The sequence below is a fragment of the Branchiostoma lanceolatum genome, chromosome 6 (genome assembly GCF_035083965.1).
Source record: "Branchiostoma lanceolatum isolate klBraLanc5 chromosome 6, klBraLanc5.hap2, whole genome shotgun sequence".
Classification (NCBI taxonomy): domain Eukaryota; kingdom Metazoa; phylum Chordata; class Leptocardii; order Amphioxiformes; family Branchiostomatidae; genus Branchiostoma; species Branchiostoma lanceolatum.
The window spans coordinates 22,593,319-22,604,434 of NC_089727.1; positions in this window are offsets into that span (position 1 = coordinate 22,593,319).

Below are 11,116 nucleotides of genomic sequence, written 5' to 3' on the forward strand. Positions count from 1 at the left end.
CGATTCCGAGCGGTTTGGCGAGAAAAAACGACAAGATGAAATTTTACCGGCAAAGGCCGTATTTCGCACCAAAACGTCGAAATAGGCCTTAAAACAGGGGTTTGGAGCGAAATTATCACTTTGAAATTTTTTGGCTGGGAAAAAGCGGATTTGCATTGAAAACGACGTAGAACGGCCTAATAAGCTGTTCTAAGTCATTTGCAAGCGATTCCGAGCGGTTTGGCGAGAAAAAACGCCAAGATGAAATTTTACCGGCAAAGGCCGTATTTCGCTCCAAAACGTCGAAATAGGCCTTAAAACAGGGGTTTGGAGCGAAATTATCACTTTGAAATTTTTTGGCTGGGAAAAAGGGGATTTGCATTGAAAACGACGTAGAACGGCCTAATAAGCTGTTCTAAGTCATTTGCAAGCGATTCCGAGCGGTTTGGCGAGAAAAAACGCCAAGATGAAATTTTACCGGCAAAGGCCGTATTTCGCTCCAAAACGTCGAAATAGGCCTTAAAACAGGGGTTTGGAGCCAAATTATCACTTTGAAATTTTTTGGCTGGGAAAAAGCGGATTTGCATTGAAAACGACGTAGAACGGCCTAATAAGCTGTTCTAAGTCATTTGCAAGCGATTCCGAGCGGTTTGGCGAGAAAAAACGCCAAGATGAAATTTTACCGGCAAAGGCCGTATTATGCTCCAAAACGTCGAAATAGGCCTTAAAACAGGGGTTTGGAGCCAAATTATCACTTTGAAATTTTTTGGCTGGGAAAAAGCGGATTTGCATTGAAAAACGACGTAGAACGGCCTAATAAGCTGTTCTAAGTCATTTGCAAGCGATTCCGAGCGGTTTGGCGAGAAAAAACGCCAAGATGAAATTTTACCGGCAAAGGCCGTATTTCGCACCAAAACGTCGAAATAGGCCTTAAAACAGGGGTTTGGAGCGAAATTATCACTTTGAAATTTTTTGGCTGGGAAAAAGCGGATTTGCATTGAAAACGACGTAGAACGGCCTAATAAGCTGTTCTAAGTCATTTGCAAGCGATTCCGAGCGGTTTGGCGAGAAAAAACGCCAAGATGAAATTTTACCGGCAAAGGCCGTATTTCGCTCCAAAACGTCGAAATAGGCCTTAAAACAGGGGTTTGGAGCGAAATTATCACTTTGAAATTTTTTGGCTGGGAAAAAGGGGATTTGCATTGAAAACGACGTAGAACGGCCTAATAAGCTGTTCTAAGTCATTTGCAAGCGATTCCGAGCGGTTTGGCGAGAAAAAACGCCAAGATGAAATTTTACCGGCAAAGGCCGTATTTCGCTCCAAAACGTCGAAATAGGCCTTAAAACAGAGGTTTGGAGCCAAATTATCACTTTGAAATTTTTTGGCTGGGAAAAAGCGGATTTGCATTGAAAACGACGTAGAACGGCCTAATAAGCTGTTCTAAGTCATTTGCAAGCGATTCCGAGCGGTTTGGCGAGAAAAAAAGCCAAGATGAAATTTTACCGGCAAAGGCCGTATTATGCTCCAAAACGTCGAAATAGGCCTTAAAACAGAGGTTTGGAGCGAAATTATCACTTTGAAATTTTTTGTCTGGGGAAAAGCGGATTTGCATTCAAAACGACGTAGAACGGCCTAATAAGCTGTTCTAAGTCATTTGCAAGCGATTCCGAGCGGTTTGGCGAGAAAAAAAGCCAAGATGAAATTTTACCGGCAAAGGCCGTATTATGCTCCAAAACGTCGAAATAGGCCTTAAAACAGAGGTTTTTGGAGCGAAATTATCACTTTGAAATTTTTTTTCTGGGGAAAAGCGGATTTGCATTGAAAACGACGTAGAACGGCCTAATAAGCTGTTCTAAGTCATTTGCAAGCGATTCCGAGCGGTTTGGCGAGAAAAAAGCCAAGATGAAATTTTACCGGCAAAGGCCGTATTATGCTCCAAAACGTCGAAATAGGCCTTAAAACAGAGGTTTGGAGGGAAATTATCACTTTGAAATTTTTTGGCTGGGAAAAGCGGATTTGCATTGAAAACGACGTAGAACGGCCTAATAAGCTGTTCTAAGTCATTTGCAAGCGATTGCGAGCGGTTTGGCGAGAAAAAAAAACAAACATGAAATTTTACCTGCAAAGGCCGTATTTTGCTCCAAACGTCGAAATAGGCCTTAAAACAGAGGTTTGGAGCGAAATTATCACTTTGAATTTTTTTGTCTGGGAAAAAGCGGATTTGCATTGAAAACGACGTAGAACGGCCTAATAAGCTGTTCTAAGTCATTTGCAAGCGATTCCGAGCGGTTTGGCGAGAAAAAAAGCCAAGATGAAATTTTTCCGGCAAAGGCCGTATTATGCTCCAATACAAGCTGTTCTAAGTCATTTGCAAGCGATTCCGAGCGGTTTGGCGAGAAAAAAAGCCAAGATGAAATTTTACAGGCAAAGGCCGTATTATGCTCCAAAACGTCGAAATAGGCCTTAAAACAGAGGTTTGGAGCGAAATTATCACTTTGAAATTTTTTGGCTGGGAAAAAGCGGATTTGCATTGAAAACGACGTAGAACGGCCTAATAAGCTGTTTTAAGTCATTTGCAAGCGATTCCGAGCGGTTTGGCGAGAAAAAAAGCCAAGATGAAATTTTACCGGCAAAGGCCGTATTTCGCTCCAAAACGTCGAAATAGGCCTTAAAACAGAGGTTTGGAGCGAAATTATCACTTTGAAATTTTTTGGCTGGGAAAAAGCGGATTTGCATTGAAAACGACGTAGAACGGCCTAATAAGCTGTTCTAAGTCATTTGCAAGCGATTCCGAGCGGTTTGGCGAGAAAAAACGCCAAGATGAAATTTTACCGGCAAAGGCCGTATTTCGCTCCAAAACGTCGAAATAGGCCTTAAAACAGGGGTTTGGAGCCAAATTATCACTTTGAAATTTTTTGGCTGGGAAAAAGCGGATTTGCATTGAAAACGACGTAGAACGGCCTAATAAGCTGTTCTAAGTCATTTGCAAGCGATTCCGAGCGGTTTGGCGAGAAAAAAAGCCAAGATGAAATTTTACCGGCAAAGGCCGTATTATGCTCCAAAACGTCGAAATAGGCCTTAAAACAGAGGTTTGGAGCGAAATTATCACTTTGAAATTTTTTGTCTGGGGAAAAGCGGATTTGCATTGAAAACGACGTAGAACGGCCTAATAAGCTGTTCTAAGTCATTTGCAAGCGATTCCGAGCGGTTTGGCGAGAAAAAAAGCCAAGATGAAATTTTACCGGCAAAGGCCGTATTATGCTCCAAAACGTCGAAATAGGCCTTAAAACAGAGGTTTTTGGAGCGAAATTATCACTTTGAAATTTTTTGTCTGGGGAAAAGCGGATTTGCATTGAAAACGACGTAGAACGGCCTAATAAGCTGTTCTAAGTCATTTGCAAGCGATTCCGAGCGGTTTGGCGAGAAAAAAAGCCAAGATGAAATTTTACCGGCAAAGGCCGTATTATGCTCCAAAACGTCGAAATAGGCCTTAAAACAGAGGTTTGGAGGGAAATTATCACTTTGAAATTTTTTGGCTGGGAAAAGCGGATTTGCATTGAAAACGACGTAGAACGGCCTAATAAGCTGTTCTAAGTCATTTGCAAGCGATTGCGAGCGGTTTGGCGAGAAAAAAAAACAAGATGAAATTTTACCTGCAAAGGCCGTATTTTGCTCCAAACGTCGAAATAGGCCTTAAAACAGAGGTTTGGAGCGAAATTATCACTTTGAATTTTTTTGTCTGGGAAAAAGCGGATTTGCATTGAAAACGACGTAGAACGGCCTAATAAGCTGTTCTAAGTCATTTGCAAGCGATTCCGAGCGGTTTGGCGAGAAAAAAAGCCAAGATGAAATTTTTCCGGCAAAGGCCGTATTATGCTCCAATACAAGCTGTTCTAAGTCATTTGCAAGCGATTCCGAGCGGTTTGGCGAGAAAAAAAGCCAAGATGAAATTTTACAGGCAGAGGCCGTATTATGCTCCAAAACGTCGAAATAGGCCTTAAAACAGAGGTTTGGAGCGAAATTATCACTTTGAAATTTTTTGTCTGGGAAAAAGCGGATTTGCATTGAAAACGACGTAGAACGGCCTAATAAGCTGTTTTAAGTCATTTGCAAGCGATTCCGAGCGGTTTGGCGAGAACAAAAGCCAAGATGAAATTTTACCGGCAAAGGCCGTATTTCGCTCCAAAACGTCGAAATAGGCCTTAAAACAGAGGTTTGGAGCGAAATTATCACTTTGAAATTTTTTGTCTGGGGAAAAGCGGATTTGCATTGAGAACGACGTAGAACGGCCTAATAAGCTGTTCTAAGTCATTTGCAAGCGATTCCGAGCGGTTTGGCGAGAAAAAAAGCCAACATGAAATTTTACCGGCAAAGGCCGTATTATGTTCCAAAACGTCGAAATAGGCGTTAAAACAGAGGTTTGGAGCGAAATTATCACTTTGAAATTTTTTGGCTGGGAAAAAGCGGATTTGCATTGAAAACGACGTAGAACGGCCTAATAAGCTGTTCTAAGTCATTTGCAAGCGATTCCGAGCGGTTTGGCGAGAAAAAAAGCCAAGATGAAATTTTACCGGCAAAGGCCGTATTATGCTCCAAAACAAGCTGTTCTAAGTCATTTGCAAGCGATTCCGAGCGGTTTGGCGAGAAAAAAAGCCAAGATGAAATTTTACCGGCAAAGGCCGTATTATGCTCCAAAACGTCGAAATAGGTCTTAAAACAGAGGTTTGGGGCGAAATTATCACTTTGAAATTTTTTGTCTGGGGAAAAAGCGGATTTGCATTGAAAACGACGTAGAACGGCCTAATAAGCTGTTCTAAGTCATTTGCAAGCGATTCCGAGCGGTTTGGCGAGAAAAAAAAGCCAAGATGAAATTTTACCGGCAAAGGCCGTATTTTGCTCCAAAACGTCGAAATAGGCCTTAAAACAGAGGTTTGGAGCGAAATTATCACTTTGACATTTTCTGTCTGGGAAAAAGCGGATTTGCATTGAAAACGACGTAGAACGGCCTAATAAGCTGTTCTAAGTCATTTGCAAGCGATTCCGAGCGGTTTGGCGAGACAAAAAGCCAAGATGAAATTTTACCGGCAAAGGCCGTATTTTGCTCCAAAACGTCGAAATAGGCCTTAAAACAGAGGTTTGGAGCGAAATTATCACTTTGAAATTTTTTGTATGGGAAAAAGCGGATTTGCATTGAAAACGACGTAGAACGGCCTAATAAGCTGTTCTAAGTCATTTGCAAGCGATTCCGAGCGGTTTGGCGAGAAAAAAAGCCAAGATGAAATTTTACCGGCAAAGGCCGTATTTTGCTCCAAAACGTCGAAATAGGCCTTAAAACAGAGGTTTGGAGCGAAATTATCACTTTGAAATTTTTTGTCTGGGAAAAAGCGGATTTGCATTGAAAACGACGTAGAACGGCCTAATAAGCTGTTCTAAGTCATTTGCAAGCGATTCCGAGCGGCTGGGATGGTCACTGATACCCCGTAGGAACAGTGCGCTCGATTACGATTACGTTGGAACCTTCGGTAGGTACGGGACCAGCGGTCACACTCCGTGCGGCTGGGATGGTTACCGATACGCCGTAGGAACAGTGTGCCCGATTACGATTACGTTGCGAAACCTCGGTGGTACGGAACCAGCGGTCATAAACCGTGTGGCTGGGATGGTTACCGATACACTGTAGGACGGTTTTCTCGATTACTCTGTTACGGTGGGTACGCTCGGTGGTACCCCCTGCACCGCCTGCCTGCTGGGCGGTATAGAAATATGGTTTGGGAGGTGGCTCGCATCCCCTCCCTGTAAAACGTCTGCCAGCTGCGGTGTGACCTTGACCGTTCTATCCTTTTTTGTTCGTAACGGTGTCGCGACTATCCTACTTGTATTGTATTATCTGTGAGTTGACAAGAATTGGAGTTCTCTTCGGAACTTGTGAAGAAGAGAAATACCAGTTCTTGTCGGATCACAGTGTTAGTGATCCTCCCCTCCCCTTATCAATCCCAGATGTTCCCCCCCTTCCCTTCATTCGTCGTTCACCACCCCTGGCTGTTGGACTTGTTACCCCCCCCCCCCCTCGGTCAACAGACTGACTGTCTTCAGCTTCTTAGATAACATACTGGAGTTGCCTTGTGAGGAATATACTTAGTCTAACGTTGAAGTTATTCTTCGGTACTGTACTAGTACTTCTGTATTGCCAGTGGTTGGCCGTACTTGGGCTGTAGTTTTACCTTGTTAAAATCACTGTACCTATTGTATTGTAGATCTCATTATCAGAGCACTTGCGTTCTTAATTATACCTCTCTCATTTGTGATACACAGTTTTACCAGAGTGAGCTGGACAGAGCATGGATAAATCGTACCTCCCCCTTCCCGGCAGGCACCGGGGAGTTAGGGTTGGGTAGCCCGCTCGCAGCGATAGTCGGCCTCAAGTAGGCCTTAGGGCCCTGTCACACTTGTGCGTATGTTTAGGTGCGCGTGGGTTCCGCGGTAGCATTGTTTGGGTTATGTGGAGTTGCAGGGAAGAAGTTGTTTCTACTTTGACCCACCGTTGTGCAGCCTTGTTATTGAGCCAACGAAATTGCTTTTGACTGCAGGCTTGGCCTGGACTAACGACATGTTGATGCGTGGCTCATGCGGGCTTGATTGTGCGCACAAGTGTGACAGGGGCTTTACGTAGATGACAAGTCTCCAAAACTAGACCTCAAGAAGATTGGCTGATCTGCACTTAAACTTCTGACATAGATAATCTGTACTACGAGCTTACCTACTCGTTCATCCCTTACTTACCGTTGTAACCACGTCCATTGAAGTTATGATAGACTGTAAGGAAATCCCGGATATGTCAATAACTGTACTGTCGGAGTTATTCGTTCTGTTACTCTCCTGTTATATACGTGCGGTTACCAACTTTCTCTCAGTGGCATGACTGATCTGATGAGGAGCCAATAAATGTCCGACCGCCGTAACGGTGTCGCGACTATAACGTAAGGTGTCGCGACTATCCTACTTGCATTGTATTATCTGTTGGTAGACAAGAATTGGAGTTCTCTTCGGAACTTGTGAAGAAGAGAAACCACCTTACCGGGGAGGTAGGCCGAGTTACGGGAATTGGCGAGGTTCCCGTAATCTCCAAGCAGATCCACGCCGGGCGCGAAAATCGTAGTATGCTAGCCAGAGAAGGTCCAGTCAGCCAGAGAGGGTTCATCAGCCCGGCGGGAACTGCACCATACAGGTGGTAAAATTCCCGCTACGGGAACCTCTTCACCTAGACGCGCGGACGCCCGTGCCGGGAATGTCACCACTTGGGACCGACATCGCCCGCACGGGTTTTCAACTTCACTACTTAAAGTCAGCCTCTTAAAGTAAACACATTGCATACACGGGATTTTCACCTCTTACGGTCGACATCGCCCGCACGGGACTTTCACCAGTCGTGGCCCATGGCGTTCGTACGGGTATTTCACCACTTACGGCCGACATCGTTCGTATGGGAATTTTACCAGCCTCGTGGCCTACATTGCCCGTACGGGACTTTCACCTGTCGTGGGCAACATTACCCGTACGGGAATTTCACCACTTACGGCTGACATCGTTCGTACGGGAATTTCACCACTTACGGCCGACATCGTTCCTACGGGAATTTTTTTGACATCGTTCGTACGGGAATTTCACCACTTACGGCCGACATCGTTCGTACGGGAATTTCACCACTTACGGTCGACATCGTTCGGACGGGAATTTCACCACTCACGGACGACATCGTTTGTACGGGAATTTCACCTCTCACGGCCGACATCGTTCGTACGGTAAGTTCACCACTCACGGCCGACCTTGGGCTGACACCGTGGGGCCGAACCGTCCTAGACCCGGGGCCTTAGGCCGAAACGTCCTGATTTTTTGGGGCCGAACTGGGAAAACTGTAGGCCGAAACGTCCGACATTCCTATCATGTACAAGGCTAACTACGCCGCCGAGGGGTTCATTTGCGGGCGCAGCAGTATTAACTTTACTTGACTTATTGTACGACAATCATTCCCCTTTCAATGCCGCACGGCGCCTACGGGTTTTCACTACCCAGTGCCTACATTGTATAGACGGAAATCTTACCTGTCCCGGCCTACATTGCCCGTACGAGAATGTCCTCAACGACATGAATGGTCGACATTGTCCCTGCTGAAATTTCAGCTGACGACCAACAGACCAAAGTGTTTCGATAGATTTGAAGCCACGGCCGCATTTTACGCTGGAATACCAGTACTATAGTATGTCAGCGTAGCTCTGAACTAAATAATTGTTTCATTAATAACCCTTACCATCTATTCCCTCCCCCTGTGCTGCTACCTTGTCGAGGTGGGGAGGCTTGAGTGCTTCAAGGAACCTGTGAGCTATACCGGCGGGGGTAGGTTTATGGGTCCTGTCAGGTCCCAGAACCAGACCCCCGGTAGGTCCAACCATGCCGGGCAGGTTACAGGCGAGAAGCCAGACGAAAAGCAGCACCTGGTCCTCCAGGTTGGGGGTTAGGCGTGGGGTCAACTTCCCCACTCCAGAAAAACTACCCTGTTATCGAAACTATGACTTTTGTACCCACGAGACCCCAGGGCCTGGCAGGAAGCTCCAGTCCAGCAGCTGCAGTAACCAGCCCAGCAGCAACTGGCACCATGACAGCTCCTGATGAAAGCCTGCCCAAGGAAGTCAGGAGTCTGAATCGGAGTCTCCTCGGCCCCAAAAGTAACATCAAGATTGGAACATGGAATGTTCGCACTATGTATGAAATTTCAAAGACAGCTCAAGTAAGCAAAGAGATGTTGAACTATGACATAGATGTTCTTGGAATCAGTGAATGTAGGTGGACTGGATCTGGACGCAAAACAACCTCAGAAGGCCTAACCATCCTCTACTCCGGCAGAGAGGAGCAACATGCTAGTGGTGTAGCCCTCATTCTGAACAAACGAGTAACAAAAGCACTCCTTGAATGGGAGCCTGTTAGTGACAGACTGATAAAAGCCAGATTTGACTCTAGATTTTGCAAGTTGACAGTAATACAATGCACCGACCTGAAGTTAGCAGCCCTTTCGGCAGCCCATTCCAGCAGCCGATTCAACAGCCCATTCCAGCAGCCGATTCAGCTATAGGAAAGCTAGCAGCTGATTCGGATGCACCATTACTCAATATATTTGCTTATTTATTTGATTCATCGGGTTTTTCGCCGTGAATGTAGACAAAATAGATATAAGATCTCTTCCCTGAAGACTCGGGTCTATACTTTGAAAGTCAGGTTATTTTAAATGGGAAAAAACACAGAAAAACAACAACAAATAACCATCAGAGCGACACCTACTGGAAAATGTGTGAATTGCAGTTAAACTTAAACGCCTGGTAATTGTGGCTACCTTTAAGAGAAACACAAGCGAACGTGTCCAAATTTACCTGCGAGATTAAATTCCCTCAAGAATTATTTAATTTACCTCCCACAGGGACACTAATTGACTACAAGAGGCTGCGATATCAAGATTTCCGTTTTATCGCTAATGTACTGAACAGATGGCTTTTAGGTAATAAATTAAATTAGGCAGGTGAACTTGAAAGGCATAATGTGATTCTATTGCACCTTCTAAAAGTTTCAAAATGTACCTGCCAGATTTAATTAACCTCCCACAGGGACACTAATCAAATGAAAAAACACCACGATTTCAACATTTCGGTCTTATACCTACTGTACTAAACAGATGGCTTTAAGCTAAAAAAAACTAAATTAGGCAGGTGAACTTGGAAGGCATAATGTGATAGCTAACAATCTAGTACATCTTCTAAAAGTTTCAAAATTTACCTGCCAGATTTAATTAACCTCCCACAGGGACACTAATTGACTGCAAGAGACCACGATCTCAAGATTTCCGCTTTATAACTACTGTACTGAACAGATGGCTTTTAGCTAATAAACTAAATTAGGCAGGTGAACTTGGAAGACATAACGTGATACCTAACAATCTAGTGCATCTTCTAAAAGTTTCAAACTTTACCTGCCAGATTTAATTAACCTCCCACAGGGACAATAATTAACTACAATAGACCACGATCTCAAGATTTCCGTTATATAGCTACTGTACTGAACAGATGGCTTTTAGCTAATAAACGAAATTAGGCAGGTGAACTTGGAAGGCATAATATTTTATCTAACAATCTAGTGCATCTTCTAAAAGTTTCAAAATGTACCTGCCGGATTTAATTTACCTCCCACAGGGACACTAATTGACTGCAAGAGACCACGATCTCAAGATTTCCGCTTTATAGCTACTGTACTGAACAGATGGCTTTTAGCTAATAAACGAAATTAGGCAGGTGAACTTGGAAGGCATAATATGATAGCTAACAATCCAGTGCATCTTCTAAAAGTTTCAAAATTTACCTGCCGGATTTGATTTACCTCCCACAGGGACAATAATTAACTACAATAGACCACGATCTCAAGATTTCCGTTATATAGCTACTGTACTGAACTGATGGCTTTTAGCTAATAAACGAAATTAGGCAGGTGAACTTGGAAGGCATAATATTATATCTAACAATCTAGTGCATCTTCTAAAAGTTTCAAAATGTACCTGCCGGATTTAATTAACCTCCCACAGGGACAATAATTGACTGCAAGAGACTACGATCTCAAGAGTTACGCTTTATAGCTACTCTACTAAACAGATGGCTTTTAGCTAATAAACGAAATTAGGCAGGTGAACTTGGAAGGCATAATGGTATAGCTAAAAATCTAGTGCATCTTGTAAAAGTTTCAAAAATTACCTGCCAGATTTAATTAACCTCCCACAGGGATAATAATTGACTACAAGAGACCACGATCTCACGATTTCCGCTATATAGCTACTGTACTAAACAGATGGCTTTTAGCTAAAATACTAAATTAGGCAGGTGAACTTGGAAGACATAATGTGATACCTAACAATCTAGTGCATCTTCTAAAAGTTTCAAACTTTACCTGCCAGATTTAATTAACATCCCACAGGGACAATAATTGACTACAAGAGACCACGATCTCACGATTTCAGCTTTATAGCTACTGTACTAAACAGATGGCTTTTAGCTAATAAACTAAATTAGGCAGGTGAATTTGGAAGGCATAATGTGATAGCTAACA